A 22,377-nucleotide genomic window follows, 5' to 3' on the forward strand; every position below is an offset into this window, starting at 1 on the left:
AGGAACAGCATCAAATGAAGAAAGATGGGGTGATACAACCCCCCCCCCATCCCCCCCCCCCCGTTCCCCCCTTTGCAGAGCTGCTTGCAGGGTTGATTGGCAGCCAGGACGGTGCCAGTTTCACACGGGCTGCATTAATTTGCCCCTGCTCAGCCCCTCTGGTGCTCCCACCCCCAGCATGTCTCCGTTCCAGGTGGAGGGGTTTGGGGCTCCTCCGGCCATGGGTCCTGTTGACCAGGCATTCCCTCAGCTGCTGCTGCAGAGGGCTGGGCCTGACTCTGCCCCGGTGCATGGGAAAATACATTTCCTGGAACCTGTGATTGCTGTTGGCTCCCAAACCGCTGAAGTTTCTGGAGCCTAAGTTGCATCCTTGCGTGCTTTTTGCATCCAGTTTGCATCTTGCCTTGTCCAGGGGTGTCCATTCCTCTGTGCACCCCTGTGGATCATGCATTGGCGTTACCTGCCCACATAGCACAGGGTCCTGGCCATACCTGGACACAACCAAAAAGCAGCCCCAGCCAGGTGCAGATCAGAGGCTGCTGGATGCAGGCATAGCCACTGGGTCTGTCCAAAGGGCTGTTAGGGCTGCGAGCATCATCTACTGCCTTCAATGAAGGCTTCCAAGCTGCTGTTTCAAGCCCCTGCCTGCTTATCCTGCAGGATTTGAAAAAACTGCAGATACTTCCCTGTCTGTTTCTTTCTCCAGCCCATGCAGGCAGCATCGCCTTCCATGCCACAAAACTTGCCAAGCAAAGGCAGCACTGGGGCATTGCCCTAGACGGGGACCCAGCACACAGGAGTGGGGCAAGCATCAGCCAGGGCATTTCCCATCCACCCCAGCATCTCAAACCCTCCTGCCAGTGGCTTGAGATGCTGAGCCTTTCCCCCGAGCTTCCTTCCAGCTGGTGCAACCAGGACAGGCTTCCACACTCTGCTGGTGAATCTGTGCTGAGCCCTTTCAGCAGCACCCTGGCAGTCAAGCACACAAAGTCAGGGTCTCCCAGAGGTGCTGCTCAGGAAAAAAAAAAAAAGAAAAAAAAAAAAGGAAAGGCAAGGGACACAACTACCTTTTTAGGTGCTGGAAAACCAGCCCTGGAAAATCTCCCCCCAAATGTAGGGAGAAGGATCTCAATGCACAGAGTTAGACGTGGCCACTCGGGGCTATTTCTCCCAAGCAGCCCCGGGCTACTTGTGCCATGTTGGAGCTGATTTCTGTTTTGGTGTGATTTCCCGACCTCCTTCCCATGACCTTGGGAAATGGATATGTCTGAGCCTAGCAGCAGCCAAGCCCAGTGGTGAGTCCACTCACCGCAGCAGTGGCCAGGGCAGACCCACAGCTTTCCAAGCTGTGCTGTGGGCTGAGCATCTTCTCCCATGTGTGAGGGGAAATTATTCACCAGGGCACAAGTTCATAGTCCAGGCTGGATGCAGAAGTTGCTGTTTCAAGCAAGTGTTTTGATTTTTGGAAATCTGAAGTGAGAAGCAGCTCGAGTTTTTGGAACGTTTTTAGTGGGCAATTCGAGAAGAACAATAGAAACAAAACACTGGTAGGGAAACCCATCTTCATCCATTTGATATACATCAGATGCCAAAAGGAGATACTTTCCTGGCAGTTGGCATGGTGAGACATCCCGTTTGCCTGTAGTGGGTTTACGTGGCAAGGTTTTGGTAGCGGGGTCCATAGGGGTGGCTTCTGTGAGAAGAATCCAGAAGCTGCCCCATGTTAGATAAGGGCCCCGCCGCTGGCCAAAGCTGGGCCAGTAAGCGATGTTGTTTCTGCTTCTGCGAGAGTGTATTTAAGGAAGAAAAGACGCTGCCACACAGCAGCTGACAGAGGGGAGAGTGAGAAGCAGCCCCGCAGCCCCAAGGCCAGTGCAGCAGGAGGCAGGAGGTGCTCCAGGCTCACAGCAGCAGTTCCCCTGCGGCCTGGGGAGAGGCCCCTGGTGGAGCAGGCTGTCCCCCTGCACCCACGGGTCCCACACGGAGCAGATCTCCACGCTGCAGCCCGTGGAGGAGCCCCCGGTGGAGCAGGTGGATGTGGCCTGGAGGAGGCTGCGGCCCATGGAGAGCCCCCACAGAGGGGGGGAGCATCTCTTCTTATTGCAGTCTGAATCTAATGTAACCTGCTCTTGAATCTCACCCACTCTGCATTTAATTCATCCCAATCGAATGGATGCTCCTTCCCCTTTTTTGGGTTTTAAGTGACCACTTGGCAGCAATGGATTTCAGCCTGTCAGAAATATCTATGAATTATTTGTCCTTACGGTTTAATTTGAGTGGACTGGATGCAACTAATATTTCCTCTTGTGTCTTCAGTGTTTCTTGCATACGCTCCAATAAAGCAGATTGCAATGGCTGATCATTTCCAATGGAAGATTTGCAAAACATTCAAACCCATTAAAAAAAGATCACAGCCAAGAGTAACTACTTTATTTAAGTCTTGGGAAAGAAATAAAGGCTGTAAATGCTGAAAGCACAGAGCGTATCTGCCTGGGATCAGGCACAAACTCAAGAGCATCCAAAAATCCTGTATCAGCACAAGCTGTGGTATACAGCCACAAGCCAAGCACCATTTTATCTGGAGATAAATGGGAACCTTGTCAACCAGGTGATTCTTCTGCATCCTATGGGTGATGAACTAAAATAAAAGGAGTGGCTTAATGTAGGTAGGAGCTTTGCACAGGTGTCAGCTCCATTACATTTCCATGATATTATTAATGCCATACAGACTTTTATAAGCAAAATAAAACTAAAAGCAGTCACTCACCTGCAGCCAAGTTCAGGCAGCCTAAATTACAGTTCTTCCTCCAGCAATAGAAGATCCTATGGGTGATTACGGATGTGGTCGGTGTCTGTGCGGCTCTGACATGCAGGTAAGGATTAGAAAGAGTTTGTCTCAGGAAAGACTCAGATTCAGAAACCCTATACCCTCGTGAAACCCTATCTTGCCTTGCTGTCCTTGGCTTTAAAGGAAACACGGGGAAGAAACATGGCATTGCAAGCAGGGCTGTGCTGACAGCCCTGGCGCATCTTCACAGGTAATGATTGCCGCAAATGAAGCAAAACACCTCTGCAACTGACCCCAAGAGGGGTGTACCCCCGAGAGCTCAGCCCCCGCGCTGGTCACCCAGCCGATTGCTTCAGTACTTTGAAGTAGTTGCTCCACGGATATCACGTGCACAGGGAGAGGGATTCCCCTTGCCACTAAGAACTTCATACTTGGGGATGTAGAAGCAATGCTTGTTTCAAGAAGCAACATTCACATTTTAAGACTAAAGGACTCTAAAGAGTTTTACCTGCCCAGGTGTGGTCTGTAGCTCAGTCCTACCAAGGCATGTCGCCACCTTGACGGGAGCTGTGTGGCTCCAGGCTTGGGTGCTGGCCTCACTGCTGCTGTCCTGTGCAATGCCCACGGGATACCAGGTGCATACTTGGGGGACCAGTTGAACTGTGGCACTTCCATGGCCCAGGGAGCCTTTCAAGGGGGTTCCCAGGTGGCACCAAACATCCCTCACTACAAGAAAATGCAAAAAAAAGCAGCCATGCACTCAGCTCTGAGCAGCAGCATTAGGCAACGTCAGGGAAGACGTGATGTGTCCCAGATCACAGAAGTGTCTTCCCATTAGTACAGACCCACCTTATTCCCTGAACCATGAAGAAACAGGCAGAGGAGGCCTTGGCTGCTCTAATGGGTCCTTCCAAGCCTACTGTATGGTGTCCTGGTCACCACCCTGTAAATATGTCTCTAAGTGCATTTTCTCCCAAGAATACATGGGAAGGGTTAAACCCACCTCTTGTCCATCTTCAAGCTTGGCAAGGAGGATGGGAGGAAGGCACACACTGGAGGCTGTACTCACTCAGCTCAGCAGGCTAGCTGTGAGTTTGCTGACCAAGATGGATGGGTCTTCTCCTCACTACATTCAGCTGACCTGCATCTTGGTATCAAGTATCACAACCAGTCCTGCAGTAATCATGGACAGCAAAAGGTGGAAGGGAAGGTCCATTGCTCGACCAGGCCATCAGCTTGGCCATTCTGCTTTAACACAGCTCACAAGGAGGGCCCAAAGACCTCCCTCAATCTTTGGGCACTACCTAAAGCAATACATGCACAGTGTCCCTAGGAGATATTCCCACCTCACAGGTATTTCCTGGAGGTTACAGTTACGGTGCAGCAATGGGGAATCACATTAATTACTTGTTCAGCTGAATGGTAGTAACGAAGGTGCAGTGCCGGGTGAGGGACATATCAAGAATCATGTTAGCATGGCAAGTGGCATAGGAACGCCCAGAAAGGGTGATGCTCTGCAGAAAGGCCTGAAGTTGTTACAAGGACGTCGAGAGACTTGATACAAAAGGCCAGCTTATTAATAGCTAATAGGTAAATAAATTATGTACCCACTTGGGTGGATTGTGTTTCTTCCTCCTTGCTGCACCCTGCTGTCTCCATCACCACCTTTCTCCCTGGTTTCTGTCCTGCTTGGTTCTTTCTTCTCCTTTATTTTCGTGCTTTGCAGGACTTGCATGTGTTTGCTTTGAAAACTTCAAAGCTGTAGCAGCGAACCCGGCCTCTCTCCTGCATCTCGCCTGTCCATATCTATCCAGACCAGGACACGACACCACCGGCCCTGCTGAGGCTCCCTGAAGAGGGCCAGACACCCCCATCACCCCAGGGCTGCTCCTGCTCGCAGGGCCCCGTTGATGCCCTGGAAACACCAAGGCTGAAAGAAGAGCTCCGGCAGCAAAACAAAAGCTTCTGGCAGAGGCTTTCTCTGTGTCCCTTTGTGGGATATGGCCCAGCCTGTCTGCCATCTGCCCAGCCCCAGCAGGAGCAGTCCAAGCTCTGCCGTGCCTCCAGCCAAGCACCAGCAGCTCTGCACCCTACAGGCTCCAGCAGGTCCCTGGCAGGCAGAGGGGAGAGCACAAGGCTGGGCAGCGCTGCAGGGGGAGAGAAGAGGCACGCACTGTACCCACCTGGAGGGGGCTGCATGCACGTGGGAGTTACAGACCCCAGCACCCCAAAAACCCCAAGCAGGAGGCTGGAACGTTGAGTCCAACGTAGTACATAAAAGCAGGTTTGGGTTCTGTGTTGCCTGCATGACTCCACCACAGTTTCCTTCTGGTTGAGGGTGGGAAGCTGATACCTGCCAACACCTCAACTACCATCCTTCCGCCATGCCCAGACTGCAAACACCGCTCACAAGCCCACATGCAGCAGTTCTGGGGGAGCTCACAGCCTGCTGGAGCCTGCGTGCCAGCACGGTGTGCTCAGCCTGCCGCAGGCCCGTGTGGGGTACAGCAGCGCATCTTCTGGAGCACCTTGGAGCCTGCCGCGCAGACCCTGAGCTTTGGGGCTGGCTCCCACCTGGAGGAGCATAGGAAAGAAGGGGTGTTCATACAGGTAAACCCTTCAGAAGCAAGCTCCCACCCACGCATCACTGGGCATTGCAGCATTTCTGGTGGTGATACAAAGCCATGTTCTCAGGTGAGCTGGGGATCTCGGCCATGTCCATGGTAAATTCCCATCCCCAGCACACAGCAGATGTGAGGAGCATTCAAAGAAAAGCCCAGAGGAGAATGCCAGGCCCCGTGCTCTCTCTTCACCCCCAGGAACAGCCCCAGTGCCTAAGCCCCCATTTCCCAGATGCTGCCCCTTTACTACTCTTTCGTGATCACTTTCTCTGCTTGCTCTGTTCTCAGACGCTGTGCTATGCTATCCCTCTGCCTGGGCAGCGTTTGGCAATCCGATCACCATCTCCTCCTCCAGGAGGGCTATGAGCGCTGTCACGAATTGCTCCAGACCCCACTCTGACCCCGATGATGTTCCACCCCGTGGGTCTGCATTGCCCAATTCGACACTGCCCCATTAACAGGCAGGCTCCTGTTCCCTGCCTATTACCTTCTCGTTGGGTTTGCATAACCCTAACTCACGTCATGGCAGCTCCTGACCACCGAAATCAGGCTATTCTGTATCAGTAACAGGAAACTCTCTGCACCACCCCTGACCTGAGCACACATCTGCTCTCACTGCCGCTTCCTCCCTGGGGAGAGCGAAGTCTCACCCTGACACCCATGAAGGAGGACACTGAAGCAACCATCTCCAACCCTTATTTAATTCCCACAATTGCCTTCTCCATGAAGGGGCCATTGCTTACCCATTTTGTATCATGTAAAGGCTGAGGAATCAGTAGCAAAGGGAGGAGGAGCTGTGCTCACTCACCTTGTCTCTGCCGCCGGACCTGTGCAAGGGTGTGGACATGGCTGTCTCGTGTTTAATACATTTTGGGACCTCTGGCAGGCAAAGGAGAGGGAGATTTTTTTTAATTTTTTTTCAGAAAATCAGGGACAAAAGGAGATGGATGGCAAACAAAAATCTGTAATGGAGAAGAGAGGGTAGTAATTCAGTTGGTGCCCCTGCAAACTAGGGAAGGAGAGAGAGGAGCACAGGGGAAAGTCTGAAACTGGGACCTTTGCTAGAGCCTTTCTTCTCCTTGTACATGGTCAAGACAGCAAGGAAGAAGGTGAGGAGATGGCTCTGATGCCCTGGCTGTAACTGACCTCACTGGAGCCGTGGTGGAGAGAAGGCTCCCTCCTGCAACAAGGTGCAGGACACAAGCATAAGGCAACATCCATCTGAGGTGATGTTCCTGCCATACAGAGAGTTGTTAGGCCAAGCATGACATTATTGCGTTGTCTCAAAACTTGGCCCAAGGCAAGGTCATGAACAGGGAAACTGAGGTACGGAGCATGCAAGGAAGCTGAGCTGCAAAATCAGCCCTCCGGCGCTTTGCAGGGAGCAAGGGAGGTGCAGGTGTGCTGCCTTCAACCCTCTTCCAACACAGGCAGCAAACTGGGGGAGCAGCTCTGCCCACTGCGGCCACTGCTCTGCCAGCACTATCAGGCAGCTCCCGGCAAGCTGAGACGAGGCAGCAAAGACTTCCTGAAAACTCCCAATGCTGGAGAAGCAACAAAAAGCTCCATCTGGCCAGGGGAATAACAAGATGACTGGCTGCAGCAAAGAAGCAGCAAAATCTGCCCTCAGGCTCCAGACCCCAGTGCAAGCACTGGGTCAGACACCAATGGGTCACTTCACGGGAGATCTGTGCCTCCCAGGCTTGCCCTTTCCAGATCAGTTTGGATGGTTTTAGGCTTTGTTATTTTTCAGAGAAGGATTCATGCAGTGCTGACTGCTTCTGGTATTTTGCATGGCTCTATCCCTCCTTCACTAACTTTTTGAAGGCAACCTCTCCACAAAAAGCTCTCTCCACCCACCCAAAAGCTTCATTCATGGCTTTTAGGCACCAAACCTGGGGTATCTTGATATGCTGCTTCTCACTCATCTTTTCCTGGTTTTAATTGCTGGTTCCAAATAAAGTTTCTGCAGCAGCTGAAGCCCGTAACGTCAGAAAGTGCTTGCTGGTGTCTCCAAAGCAGCAATTTTTGTTTGCTCTGTGGTTACTGGGTCTTGCTGGCTAAGGACAGCTCTGAAAAGCGACCAAGGAAATTAAAGTTACTGTCAGTAAGCTTAAATTTAACTCACAGGCGAATTCGCACTTCTCCTAGAGGAACTTTAAAGGGCCCTAAAACGAGAAGGATCAAAATCCCTTGCACCCAGAACGAAATCCAACACCGCCCCTGTCTGGGGGATGGAAATACAGCAGCTTCGTCCCAGTCGTTTCATTTCCACAGTTCTGCCTCCTCACGGTTAAAACCACCCATTTCAATGCACACAGCAGGTGTGACATGGGGCTGAGGATATTCTCAGCCATGAAAACCCATCCCATTTCCAGCAGGGTGCATGAATGAGCCCCTCAGCTCTAACAGACTTGGGCTGCTGGGGGTGAGCAGGGTTGCACTACAACGAGGCAGCTGTTCCATATTCTGGAACTCAAGTCTTTACATAGTCCCCTAAAAACTGCTCACCCTCATGATGAAAAGCCAGGTTATCGCATAAGCAGTGTTTTGTCACCTATGAAATGGTGACAAGCTGCCAAGGTCTGCATTGGCCTGAATGCTGCAGGCACCGGAAGGATCCCATCTCCCCTCTCTTGGCCCCCTCCACTTGCTCACCTGCTCCAAAACCACTCACTGGTCTGCCAGTTCACAGATCACACAGGCTCAGCAGAGGGCTCTCACACTCTAAAACCTGGTTTCAGCAAAGCTCCCCGCCATGGCAGATCAGCAGTGCCCTGTCACATCCCCCTCCGTAAGCCCCCTCCACCACTTTGTGCAACCACGCAGCAGTGACGGGAGAAGAGCTGACAGCAAAGCGACAGCACCTTTGCTCATATTCATCCATCCTCTCCTTTTTCTCCTCCAGATCGAGTTTAGAAAGCTGCCGTGGATCATCCATAGGTGCAAATTTACCTCAATCCAGCTCCTGGAAATTAAGGCACAAATGCCCTCTGCGGAAAGGAAAGGACTCAGCACCATGACACACTCCCTGGGCAGGACATTACACTATGGGAACACTTGGATGCTGATACGCTCATCAGCCCAACGGCCTTTACACCACACAGCCTTCCACAGGTGAAATGTTAGAAACGGACATTTGATGGATCCTTGGGGGCTGCTTTCTCATTGCTGCCCCAAAGGGTCCTCCCCAGCCCCCTCCAGCCCTCCTCCGACATCCACCGGCTCTCGCTGGCACCCTGTCACTCTGACAACGTATGCCCTGAAACGAGTCTGTGAAATGGGATGGCGTAAAGCAGAAGAGGCTGGCGTAAAGCAGAACACAGCAGAGAACCCCACCTCCCACCCCACCCCTGCCATTTACCCAGCCTCTGCCCCCTCCCTGGATGCTGCAGGGGAGGACGACACAAAGCTGCCAGAATCCTGTCACAACATCCCCAGCATTGCTGTCTGGGAAACACAGCTCCGCACCCTTAAACATTCACTCTAGGCTTTGTTGCTGTCTGATGCAGCCTCAGCTCCCGTCTAAGCTCTTCCTAGCCCTGCTCACCTGCTTTAACCCCAGAGCAGGCCTGGCCATGCCCCACGGGGACCAGTAGTCCCAGGGGCGCCCCCAGGCTGGTTTCTCTCTGGCCAAGGCCCTTTTCTAACCTCAGGCAGGTGGAGCTGCTCACCAGATTATTGGCCTCACTCCTCTGGTGCCCAAACAGCCCACAGCTTTGGAAGGCTGCATCTCCTTTTGTGATGCTAATTTGCAGGTTTTCCTGTTGATCGGGAGCAGATGTACTAGCTGGGCTGAAAATCTGGGTGAAAATCTAGAAACTGAGCAGGGAATAGGAAGGAAAAGGCCATTGATGGTGAGGAACACCCATGACAGTGGGCACCCCATTAGAACCAAGCTCCACCACTGGCTGCATCCTCCTCCTTCCCTATGCCCCTACTAAGAGGGTGAAAAGGAGTAGTGAAGATACGAGACCATCACTGGAAGGTGATGGACTGTAATCTGAGGGTTACTACATCTTTCCAGGCTCACAGATCTCATGCAGGGTCAAATTCGTGCTGAGCCAGCCAGGGCTCTGCAGTTCAGCAGTGCCAGCAGTGCATGTCCCTGGAGCTGTGACGTGGGAAGGGTCTGCAGGCACTGTCCCCATTCCTACGTTCTTCTGTGGGCAGTCCGTGTTGGTCACTTCTGACAATAGGATCCTGGGAGAGATGAGCCTCTCTCTGCGCCCATAAAACTGCATATGTGCTACAACCTGCCGAACAAATCCCAGCTGGCTGCAGGTCCCAGCTCCCAGCAGGACACAGCTCTGCTGCTGTGCACTGGGAGCCTGAGGAGGGGCTGAAACTGGAGTAGCCAGAGCATGGATTTTGGAGGTTTCATTGGGGGAACCCCTTGAAATCCCACATCAAGATGGGGTGCCTCCAGTTTGGACATGTAGAGATGGCCATGGACATCAACAGATGGACATGGAGGGATGGCCCTCTGTCCTTGCTGCAAGGAGAAGGGCAAAATCAGAAATACCCTCTGGTGGCCAGCAATGACCTTGCTCTGAAAGCAAGGAAATTATTATGGGTCTTTCCCAAGGAAGGGATGGCCCTTAAATACAAGGCTGGGCAAACCCTCAGCGTAGCCTGAATTTCTCCCCTGCTCAGAGAAGCTCCTTGCACCTCATTTCCCCACCCGTTAAATAGGAACGATCTGTCTCTCAACCCACGGGAATGATCCTGCCCTCACTGGGATATCTCCATGGGATTAATTAAGCAAAATCATTTTAGTGCTCTTTTGATTATGGCTGAATAACAACTTAGGGAAGCCCTGGTGCTGGTACATAGACACTCATCCACAAATGGTGAAATGCATACTTTCCCACCTGCAAAACCCTGAGGTTTTGTCTGTTTGCAGACTGATAGCACTGAGCCTCTGGCTGGGCATGCAATGCTGCTGCTCCATCAGAGCACCTGGGCTTCAGGGCATCCAAGAGTCCCCTTTAACTTTGCCCTGGAGGGGAACACAAGGAAATACCCCCACCCCCTACCCCCAGGAAAGGCTGAAAGCTCTTGTGTTCCATAAGTTGCAAAGCTAGAGCTTTGCATGGTGGCTCCGGCAGGCATGGGGAAACTGAGGAACAGAGGGATTGCTGCCAGCACAGATATTCAGTGGGGCCATGGGATCTGAGCCCGGTGCCAAAAGGGTGCAAAACACATCAGGGAGTAGGAACACCCCCAACGGCAGCTACCTCTGCCAGAGCCAGGGGGACTAATTCCCAGCTGGGGTTGCACAGAGCATCTTCACTGAGCTGGGCTGGCCCCCGTGCCTGGGATGGCTTAGGAGGGAATTTTTGAGGATGAATAATGGGAAAACGCCTTTTAGAGAAAAAGTCTCTGGGGGGTTCTCTCACACCCTGGCAGCCTGACTGGGGCTGAATCGGCACTGAATCGCCTTAGCTGCACACTCCCCTCATGCTGCTCCACCAAGGACCTGCAGCTTCCACAGGGAGGCAGAAGCTGTAAAACCCAATTTAAATTTTGCTCTCACTGGGGATGGAGAAGGCAACAGAGCTGCAAATCAAATGGTCCCATGGAGGCGGCTGGGAAGCACTCAGTGCCTCCCACTATAGACAGATAAAACGCAACAACCTGGAAAGCCAGAGAGGGCCAGATCCTCCCACAATGTAATTCAGTGTAGCCAAGGGCCACGGATGTCATGCCCACTGCAAACTGCTGTGGCCGGCGTGGCTCAGCTGCCAGGCATGTTCCTGCCTTGCTCACCCACCCCATGGGACAGGTATCAGTTTTGCAAAATACAATATTTTGCAAATACAGCTCCTTTCAGAGCAGGCAAGGGAAATAGGCATCAGCTTGCCTGCCCCCATCTGCAGCCCTGTATGTGCTATTGCCTTTTGGGAGACAACTAGGTCAAGCAGCTCTGGGTATCGCAGGCAAGCAGAAAGCAATCCTGGCAGGGACAAACTGCCAGGGACAGACAGGCCAAAGGGGGTTTTCCATCCCACGTTTGCACTTGTGGTTTTGAACACTTATTTTTGCCTCAAGGGGACGATTGAAGTAATCCTCAGAGTCCCCAGTAGAAGTGTCTTGTAGAGGGTTGAGTTATGTTTTCTGTGAGCATCACTGGGGCCCCACCACACTGATAAGTTACTTGGTGTGAACAAGAATATGGAGGGATTTGCAATATGTTTCACATTTGTTGGAAACTGCTCCTATGTGGGAAATCACTGTCTTTCAAGCCATGCAGGCTGTGCTACAGTTACCTGGTGCTAGGGATGCCCAAAGAAGTAGCAGCTCAGGGGGATGCAGAGCCTTATGAAATTGCCACCTTGCCCCACAAATAGGTCTGGGGACAGGCCTGGAGCCGTGACTTGTACCCATACGTGGGGTCGTGCAGGTGACACAGCATCCCGTGCTCTGACGTGCTCACGGGAGCACCCAAGCCTGGAGGCTTTCCCTGCTGCTGGTGCTGACTGGAGCTTCTGTGGCACCAGGCACATCCACAGGGTACCAGAGCATTGTGCTGATGCGCCAGGGCTATGCCACTCAGAAGGACGTCCAAGGAGGAGAAAAAAAAAACACTTGTATTGGTGCCAGGTCCCTCTCACCATGCCACATGCATGGACGCTGCCCCAGTAAGCCTGAGACCCTCCTCTCCCTCCCTGCTTTCTTCAGCACTTTGCTCAGCACATCCCCCACCAGAGGAATCCTCCATGCACAATACAAATGCGTGGCCAAGATAAAAGCGAATCTGTGAATAATTCATGTTTCAATCTTTTTTACCACCGTCTGCTGTAAATATTTAAATAGCACCAAGATGTCTAGAGCTGAACTTCAGGAGGGTGAACCCAAGCCTGCAGCCTGCTGCCCTCAGGGCGTCCACATGGTTTGCTGCTGGGAGGAGGCAAAGGGACCTGGTGGGGACAGGATGGGCCATTTCCTTGGTGGTGTGTGCACTAGGGCAGGGACAAGGGAGCCCCAGGGAAAAAACGGATGTATATCTTGGGAAGAAGCAAATATCCAAGCCTTTCTGCCCACCCACAAAAGGGCAGCTCAGAAAGGGTGATATTTCCACCCCAGGAAAGAGGTGCACATTTTGTTGGAAAGAGCAGCAAAATGACATGGTTCAGCTTTCAGTGCTCTCTTCTGCCTTCCCCTGGCTCAAAACCTTGGAATTTCACACAAAATTGTAATCACCACAAAACTGACCAGCAAATTTCCTCTGCTCTGGTGTGCAGCTCCCTGCATTCTACTCTTCATCTGGAAAACAAGAAAACAATGTCTGGCATTAAAATAACTCACAGCCCCATGCCATCTCCCAGCTCTTGGTGCAGCATCTGGCCTGGACATGAGGGATAGCTATTTTGGGACATTTATGGTGTGGGCCAATATGTCCGATTGGGAGCACTGCAGGAATCAGGGATGCGGTTTGGGTACAAACCCCGTACTGATACCAGGTTTACTTTATTTTCACTCACAGCGTGCTGAACAATGAGTCCTTGGGAAGCCGCTGCATGCCCATCTCCTCCTGCTTCAGTATTTTGCAGTCCTTCTGTACGTGATGGCTCACAGCAATTATTGCCATGGTGTCTGTGGAGCTGTAGTGCTCCTGGGTCCTCAGCTGTCATGTCCCTTGCAGGCCATCACATCCCCCAAAGGCTTGGCTTCAGGTCTCCTTCGGGGATGCACTCAGCTGCTTGTGCCAAAGTGGAAATTCTGGGCATTTTCTTCCTGGAGGTTTAAGTCATTTTCACCAGCACCGGGAGTATTGCAACTTTGCAAGTGTGGTTTTAAATGCACAAAGTGCCCTTTGTTATTGCACCTCTCCCTCCCTACACCAGCCTGCGTGTACGAGGATGGACACATGGTGCTGTTGGTGCTCCTCCTGGCGAGAAGCAGATCTGGTCACAAATCCCTATTATCTTTCTTTTAAGACAATTTCTGGGCTGGAAACAGCTTTTCTACCTCTGGATGCTCTTTGGGTGTTGGTTGTATTTCCTCCCTAAAATTGGAGTTTGAGACAACAAAAATTTTACAGTTTGAAAATTTAAACAAGTGTCACTCCTAAGCCAAGTGCTTCTCTTCATTCTAGCCTTTTTCAAGCCTTTTCCCAACCAATTTAATATCTAAAACCAAGGAGAGTTTTTTTTTTTTCTAGAAAAAGTGACATTTCATTTTGCAAATTCCCAATACGATGCTTTGAAAACTTCAAATCTTTTTCATCATCTACATTCTCAAGCCAAGATATTAATCAAAACAATATGTTTCCCACAACAGCAACAGAAAAAAGGCATTCAGTAAATGAGTCATCATGTTTCAGTGAAAAAAGCCATTTCCCCAGGCTCCCTGCTCAGGAATGGCTCTAATATCTGCACCAGCCCCTGCGGCCAAAGCACTTGTGGTGGGTCCTGGCCAGATGGTGGGGTTTTATGGGTGTACGTTGAGGTTATCTGGGCAGTGTTTCCTTCTTTCTCTGAGCTTGCCATCCAAACCTGCAAGATTCTTGGCATTGCAGACTTTGTCTCTTTGGTTTATTCCATCTGTACCCACCAATTTTGGAGCCTGCAAGGGGCAAGAAAAGTATGCAGATGAACAGAGCACCAACCTTCAGGTCAGCTGAAGATGGGTGCCCAGCTCTCAGTTGCTTTCCCCACCTCTGGAAATGAAGTGGAAAGGTCCCCAGACCCTGCTGTCCGTAGTTTCCTGACCCCAGGGCTGAAGGGGCACTCTGCTGGGCATGGAACATTGGTCGCTGCGCTAGAGGTGGAGCAGGATGGGGTGCACTGGGTGCTGGGTGCTGTCACTGGAGGTAGTCCCAAGTGGATTCAGAAAAAGAGAGAAAGGGGGCAAAAAAAGAGACAGCAAGATTCAGTCCCGCCTGATCAATTTGCTGCAGAAGGCCGCTGGTAGGCTGGCAGGTTCGCTCTGTACTGAGTGGTTTATAGATTTCCTCTAAATAGGAGGCTGCAGCTGCTGGTGCGCCACATCAAGGAGGGCATAAATGTGGTATGGGGGGACAGGGGACAGAGGCAGGGGCTGCTGCCAGCTTGGCCCTTTTCCCACTTTTTCATGCAGCGAGCGTATTTAGCAGCAGGTGAGGGGTTAATGGGGGGTGTGAGGGGAAACCCCTGTTAACACCCCTTCCCACCCACCATAAAATCGGACTGTGTATAACCACGAAGAAGTGAACTGTTGCAGTGGGACAGGGCTTTTGAAGTACCCACAGGACGCAAAGACCCTTTTTAGAAGGGTTTGTGCCAAAGGAACATGTCCACGGCCCTGCAGGGAAGAGAAGAGGCAGAGTATCCCCTTGCTGTGATGCACTGGGCCAGCCTAGTTCACGGGCATGATTCTGCTTTAATTAGCCCCCTTTGGACAAGTCCCGGCAGTGAGGACCCTGGTGGTGGGTCATCTATCCCAGGGGTCTGCATATGCCATGGATAAGCAGGGGAAAAAGCCAGCCTTATGTCCAAACCAGGTGGGAAAAAAAGGTGAAGAGGAGATTTTTCCTGATGCTTAAACACTCCTGCTTCGTCCCATGGGGAACTGCACACTGGTACTATCTAGAAGACTTAGGGGAAGTTTCCATTTAAGCCAACAAATGGTCAGGGGTGAGAGGCCTGGAGTCGGAGGGAAGTGACTAATCAATCCACTCATCACTTATTTATGAATACAGCAGTTGTGAGCATGAGCTGAAATGCTGAAGACAGCAGCCAGATACAGTCAAGGCAGGAAGATTTTGGAGGAAAAATGGACAGTCAAGGCAATAGCTTTCAGGAGAAGGTCTTTTTTGGAGGGTCCGATCAATAGGAACAAGGACCATGTGAGACTTCTTGTCTCTCCTGAGGCCACTGAAGATCTCCGCATCCTTCCCAATGCTTTTATAAAATAAGCTGGAAGTCACTAAAAAGGAGTGGCTTTGCTCCAGGGTGGAAACATCACCAGGACATGCTGAGAAGGATGTTTCTCACTCCAAGACACTTGGCTTTAGCCTGATCTGCCTGTGGATGCCTCATCAGCCCCCTTGCAGTGCCTTTTATTCCTCTGTTGAGCATGGAAATCCTTTTGTAGACAGAACTGGTGGAGAAGACACACCAGCTTGGTCTGGGAGTGTGTAGCCATGAGGTCATGCCCATGGAAAGAGCTTTCACCCAATTATTAAGACAGCAAGCAATACAGGATATCATTAGAAGTAACATCTCATAGCATGAGGAGTCTGCATGGAAACACATGCAAAGCATTCCCCTCCAGGCACTGTCTGAGCTCTCCCCTGGGACCCAAAGGAATGAGTCTCCAGCTCCTATGGGACTTGAGCACCTGCACCCTCACCATTACCTCCCACAGCAAAATTTCACCCTCAGTGAAGCCAGAAAAGGAGGACCAGGATGAGAGCCAGGATCTCTAGGCATTTTAAGGTCCATTAACTGGCAACGTAAGGCTTGAGCCTCATAAGGCATAAAATTGGAGGAAGTCCAGGGCCATGTGCAGGGTCAGGGCACTGGAGCAGTGGCAGAGGGGTGCCAGGGCTCTGGCAGTGCCGTGAGCCAGAGGCAGGCTGAGCTGCACAGCTGGGGCTGAATCAGCTCGGCAGCAGAGAAACAGGGTGCTGAGCTGCCATGAAGCCTTGTCGGCCCTCGCATGGCCATGGGACCTTGGTACAGCTCTGGCCTCCTCTCACATTGCCAGAAACCACTGCAACGAGCGGAGAGGATGGCTCATATTTGGTGTGGGGAGAGATGGCACCTACAGGAACCTTCAGCCCTGTCAGCTAATCTCCTGTGGGGATTTGTCTCATGCATGTGGAGGTATCTCCAGGGGTCTTCATGGGGTCTTGTTGCCAACAGCACTGTCATGATCAGCGGAGGACCTCCTCCTTGTCATTCATCCACAGCTTAATTTAGGCATCTGCCTGCAGGTCAGAAGAGGAATGTCTTAAAAAACCCATTTCTCTGCATTTGCGTTGAAAGTAGTCAGAGAAACAAGTTCAGATAGATGTAGATGGTGTGCATGATACCACTGAGCAGAGCCACATGAGAACCCTGCAGTCCTCTGCTGCCCCCCAAACCACTGTCCCTATGGCCACCACGGCGTCATGCAGCCGTGCAAGCTATCTTGCCTTGCAAAGAGCTTTGGGGAACATCTGATCAAGGTGCAGGTGGGCATCATGCCACAGCAGCAGATGGTGGGGCACAAACAGCCAGGAAGGCACAACACGGTCATGGTGTACACCCAAGGCGTGCAGCCCAGATGAGAACATCCAGAGGGGTCTCCTCTTTGCAGGCATGAAAGGCACCAGCTGATGGAGTAGCGCTATGCCCTTATGGCTTCATTGCAAAACTAGAGGTCCAGGCCTGGAGCCAGTGATGGGGAGCAGTTGTAGTTGTACTGACCCCACATCTCAGCACTGCCATGGTGCCCAGGCATGTATCAAAGCCATTCCATCCCGTGCAGCTCCTCGCAGACAGGTTTTACTGAGGGGCTTTCAGTCATTGGTGCCTTGTAAATCAGAGTGGCATCTCTTACACCATGAGCAGGCATCTCCATCCATCTGAGTTTGTTTCCCCGACTCCTTTCACCACGAATGCAGAAAAATGGGTTCTTTTAAGGCATGCCTCTTCTGGCCCCGAGGCACATGGCTAAATTAAGCTGGATGAATCATGCGGAGGAGTTTCTTTTTCTCTCCACTATCTGTAATGGGGCTCCTGACACTGAGACCAAATTGAGATGTCCTCCTGGGGGTCCCTCCATAAGCATGAGACAACTGCCCAGGAGACCAGCCCAGTGGGTCAGGGGCTGTGGCTGGGGCTCCTGGCTCCTGAGTCCCAGCACAGTGACAAATCCCTGGCTCCTGGTCACAGGATCAGGGCCTCAGGTGGTTGCAGAGTGACAGGGTCATCTGTGCCTGAGGAAGCTGGGGAGCAGGACGAGGATGGGGATCGATAGTGCGGTCATGTTCCTGTACATCAGCAGCCACTTGGAATACATTTAATACGCTAAAACACATTCCCCCAATTTTCTATTTATGGCAAATGAATGCCTAATCCTTGAGCTGCGATGCTTCAGCTTTCTGCTGAGCTGGCAGTTCTGCTGATGCCGGTGGGGAGGAGAGGACAAGCCAGCAGGAGCTGCACCCATGCGGCAGAGCTGGAGCAAGCGCCCCGCAGCCCCCACAGAAACTTGGGGAGGAGCTGGGGAGCAAACCCTCTTCCTCCAGCAGAGCATTCCCACGCCATCCTGTTCATCCCGCACAGCACCAGAGCAGTGCATGCGCTATTTTCAAACGTGCCTTTGCTTCTCCTCCTGGAGCTGTTAGGAGCTGTTTTCTACCTGTGACAGCTCTCACCTGCCACCATGGCCAACGTGGCACAGTCCTGCCTGGGACCAACTGGAGGGATGTCCCCAAACTCTTGGGACGTTTTCTACTGCAGCATCGTCACTGAGGCTGAGCTAGGGCATGGAGGGGATGGGATCTGAAATCAGCGCTCCCTGGGACTTAATGGATGTATTTGCATGTGTTTGCACACGGGAGCGCATCCATGTGCATGTCCCACGATGGTGGAGCAGAGGCTGAAGGTTTACACCTGCCAACGAACACAGACATTTTCCAATGCTAAAAGAGCCAAACAGCAAGGCAGCCCCAAAATCCCTACGCCCCCCAAGCTGTGGGAAGCCCCAGCCAAGGCCAAGCACCCCACACAGCCTGTGCAGCCAGCTGTGCCAGTGCTTTGCTCAACATCAATGCCGCGCTCCTCTTGGGTGCTGAACGCCTGTGGCACCCGGCACCGTTCATGAGGGCCATGAGCATGCCCAGAAGGCCGCGAAAACAAGGCTCAGGCACCAGCTGCCTTTGGACTGGGATTCTTGTTCTTGCCAAAGCAGCTTACCTTATCATTTTCAGGGGCATTTGTACCACAGAGCTGTGCCAGGCAGCTCTGGCAGCGCCCTTTCTCTCTGTCCCTGTACGGGGTGTGCAGAGCAAACACCTCCAGGGCAGGAGACCGAAGCCAAGGGGGTGCATTTCCTTTGGGGTACCATGGCAAAGCTGGTGCTCAAGTAGATGTGCAAGTGGGTAAAAACACTTGGGTTTCACATCAGTCTGTCCCATTTATTGCAGGTGGAACTGGACTGTTGGGGAGCTCACCAGGGCCATTATTTATCAAAGAGTGTGTCCTCCCCAGCTCCACCCAGGTCTGTCAGGAGCCACCCCCCCCAAGGGCTGTGCCACACAGAGACGTTTCCAGAAGCTGAATAATAACTAAAATGCCATTAGGGTGGCTGGGAGCTGAGCAGAGGAGGCCCCTGCCCTGCAACCAGTAAAACTGCAGTAAGAGCTTCTGGATGAGCCCTGCGCCTGTGTTCCTCTGCTGAAATAGCTGCAGACATTCAAGACATCTGAATCTCTTCTTTCGTAAAGCACTTTAGAGCTACTAATGAAAAGCACTCTGTAAGAGCCACGTAATGTCATCATCAGAATAAGAATAGTTGCTATCAATACTTGCCTCTTGCCAGTCTTATTGGATGCCACGACCAATATATTTTTTTTTGTCTTCACAAAGTTATGCACTGGTATACCAAATGCTCAACTGTGGTTTGTTCTTTTTGTTTTTTTTCTTTTTTTTTTATATGTATGGTTTTCAGTGCATTTTAGTAACTGAACACATTTAAAAACATCTTTGAATTAAGTGCTTTGGGCTGCCTGGCTAGGGATGTTACAAATGTCCAGAGCATTCTCCTTGTTTAATCGAGGTGCTTCGGGGTTAAATTCTCATTCTGCCCTTAAAAGAGTGGAAACAACCAGCATGTGAATGCTTAAGAGTATGGACTGGACAAATCTAGAAGTGGAAGGAGCTGCAGCCATCTGGACCCCCTGTGCAGTTGCTGGAGGGAGACCAGCAGCCAGAGGGAGGCTTGTCCCTCCACCCCTCGGAGGTGCCAGGCAGACAGAACCATGCGAACATCTCCCTGGGGGTGAGAGGACTTGCACCTAGAAACACCTGCCCAGAGACCAGCAAACATCCTTGGCTGCTCCCCTGGGGCTCACCCAAGCCATTCCCCACAGCAGCCGTGCAGAACCAGGAGGCTGGGAGGAGCTCACCATGACCGTGTCACCTCCAAGGTCCTGCCCAGGGATAACTGGGGAATTTGGTCTGCCCATTTGACTGATCCTTTTGTAAATTCAACCCGTATGGGGCTGGATCTGCTGTTGCCTCCTTCTAAACCTCAGAAGTTTATTATCCCTGGAGCCAAAGCTGGTGAGCTGTGAGATAAAAATGCTATTTCTGCCTGGGATTTCTGCAGCTGCCTCAGAGCATTCACAGCCACTTTCTAGTTATTAACGCTTAAATGTGAAGAAGTGTGTTCCTTCTGCAGAGATTTGCCTTTAATTAGCCAAGGATAAAAGGACAGTGGAAGACAACCCTGTGCCTAGTCAGGAAAGGCTATGCTTTCAAACAATGTGCTGTTGGCAGGTGTGGTGGTTTTTTTGTTTGGTTGGTTTTTTATTTTATTTTTTTTTTTTTTTTGCAAGGCAGGGAGCAGGTGCCTGGCAGAAGATGCTTGTTCTGCTTCCCTTGCCTGCCCCCAACTCCACCTCTTGCTGCATAAAACATGTCCTTAGGGCCTGATCCTGGCTGGTGCCAGTGCACCAGGAAGGTAAAGGGGGCCGGTGCAGGAGGATGATGGCTGCAGATGCAGGGGTCGTGGTGGATCTCCATGTGGATGCAGGGAGCTGGGTGACCTTGTCTCTCTGGCTCCCCAAGTCAGTCCTGCGCTTTCCGGGAGCTGATTTTGGCTGCATTGAAGGAGTAGCAAAGCAAACTCAATGAGTTCCCGCCAGCCCTGGGGTCTAGCTGCAAACCCTGACACTGCACTGCCCAGTCACCTGGGGTCCCTGGGAGCTCAGCAAATCACCCATCAGACCAAGGATATCCCAAAGACTCATCTGTGGAGTATCACGCAATTTTGAGATTAATCCCCTTCTCTCACGCCCATTGGGGATGGTGAGCTAGGGGGCAAACCTTCTGCTGAGCCTTTGCTAAATCTCCCAGGTGCCTTGGATACAGTTTCTCCCACCCTGGGTTTTAAGATTAAAAGCTCAGACACTTTCCCTGTGTCTCTGTTTCTGCATCTCCCCAGCTCAGAGGGGCACAGGGCAATGCGGCAGCCAAGCAGGATCTCAGCAAGTTGGGCTGAGAAAGGCAACTGGGTGCCTGCCTTCCCCATGAAATCAGGGTAGCCTCAGAGCAAAGGACAAATGTTTGGGTATCTCTAAATAATATTTAGGTATCTCTGGCTTTAATCCTGTTGCTCCTTGCATCACTCCTCATTACCCTGTCTGCACTAATGCTTTGAAGATCCAGGGCCTCACCAGTATCAGTTCTAAATCTGTAAAAGGGGGGGACGTGTGTTTCTTCCTTTAATACACCCTGATATAGTTCTCATGTAAAAAGCAGCCAGTAGCCATTACCTAAACTCCCCTTCTCCTGCCCTGTACCTCGTGCCGGGGGGTGGATGAGCACGGCTCCCAGGAATAGGCTTTTCAACACCCAGCACAAATGCAAAGGAGGGAGAAGAAGGAACAAGAGAAAGTGGGAAGGAGAAAGAGGGACCTGGCCTGATTTCCAGAGCTGCAGGATAAGTGTGCGTCTCAGCGAGAGCTGTGCGAGTGCCGAACCTTTGCCTGGAGGTTACCTAAAGATAGGCTGCGGGGGCCCCTCTTCGCACACCCACACTTGCAAATTTTGCACCCAGCTGCTCAGTGAAGGCCACCCTGAATCTGAGGCATTGCAGCAGTGATGGTGCAATCCTACACCAGCTCATGCTTGAGTCCTGCCACACTGACATACACCCAGCGCTTTGTGACGGGCATCACTGGGAGGGCAGCAGTGTCTCGGCTGCAGGGCCATTTTCCCTTCTCCTCTTTCCATCCTTTCCCCATCCACCCTCACTCTGTCAGCATTGTACTGATGGCCTTTCTGCAGCCCTGGTCCAGAAGCTGCTTTCAGGATCCAAGCACCCTCTTTGCCAAATGGAAACGGATTTGGTAATAGAGAGCCAGGGCAGCTAAAAATCCCCGCTCACCCCTGGGGCATGTGTGATGGGCTGTAATGGGGTTTTAGCAACCTGCGTTTTCCAAGCAGCAGTGGAAGAGTTTTCTTGGCACTTGGCTCATTTCCTTCCTCGATGTAACCAGGCAGGATTTTGAGGGCTTGAGCACCCGCAGACCCCAACGAGCAGAATGCCTTTTGCAAAGGTGCGCAGTGTAGTCCTCCCCAAGACAAAGAGCATCCCTGTGCCACTGCCTTTAAGGCCTCTTTAATTTATGAGCTGGAGCAGATAAACAAGGGTTTCATGGGCTCTTGCCTGGCAGAGAAGCAACACACAGTGAAGAAAGTGCAGAAAAGTAGGTCAGGCAGCACTGGCAGGGTCAGCTGCACACCCAGGATTGCCAGCTCTGGGAGGTCTCTGTGTTGGATGTGTAGGCCTTTCTCCCCATCCTTGTCTCTGAAATGGTGCAAAAGACCAAACAGAAGGATGCTCACCCCTGACATTATCTCCTGCATCCTCCACACATGGCCAGGATGGTGCAGCATGCTGACAGACTGGCAGTTTAAAATAATTACTGCATCCGCCTCGCCGCCTCCTCCTGACATCCCCTCAGAGAGCCTGCAAAGCAGACTTCTGCAAACCCCTCGCACCAAGCAGTGTTTAGATATGGATGAGCCCAGAATGCTGCCAGCCAGAGATAAGAGCAAGGGTTTGGTGCCTGCTGAAGCTGACCAGAGCCTCTCCTGGGCTTGGAAATGGGGCTGAGGAGCACCAAGTGGCTCAGACTGGGCACAGCTTCCACCCAGCATTACAGCAAACACTGCGACAAGGGTGCTGCCGATTTAGCTCAGGATGCACTGCTCATAAATAGTTGTATTACCTTGCATGGGTTCAAATGCTTTCTGTATTTAA

At 51.9% G+C, this 22,377-nt stretch overlaps 1 long non-coding RNA gene across 10 annotated transcripts; it reads right to left on the reverse strand.

Moving 5' to 3' along the window:
• Positions 1-679: 679 nt before the first annotated feature.
• LOC310886953 lies at positions 680-9,112 on the reverse strand. 10 transcript variants are annotated; one of them, XR_014575551.1, is made up of 10 exons: positions 8,960-9,112; positions 8,277-8,402; positions 7,305-7,481; positions 6,218-6,371; positions 4,400-5,362; positions 3,858-3,961; positions 3,638-3,731; positions 3,297-3,514; positions 2,768-2,862; positions 2,409-2,638 (listed from the first exon to the last, which is right to left on the reverse strand). It is a non-coding gene; the product is annotated as an uncharacterized lncRNA (long non-coding RNA). The 10 variants fall into 10 exon arrangements; XR_014575552.1 differs by having other exon boundaries at positions 3,638-3,961; XR_014575553.1 differs by having other exon boundaries at positions 3,858-5,362.
• Between the last annotated feature and the right edge of the window lie 13,265 nt (positions 9,113-22,377).

This window comes from Anser anser, assembly GCF_964211835.1.
Source record: "Anser anser genome assembly, chromosome: 27".
NCBI lineage: Eukaryota > Metazoa > Chordata > Aves > Anseriformes > Anatidae > Anser > Anser anser.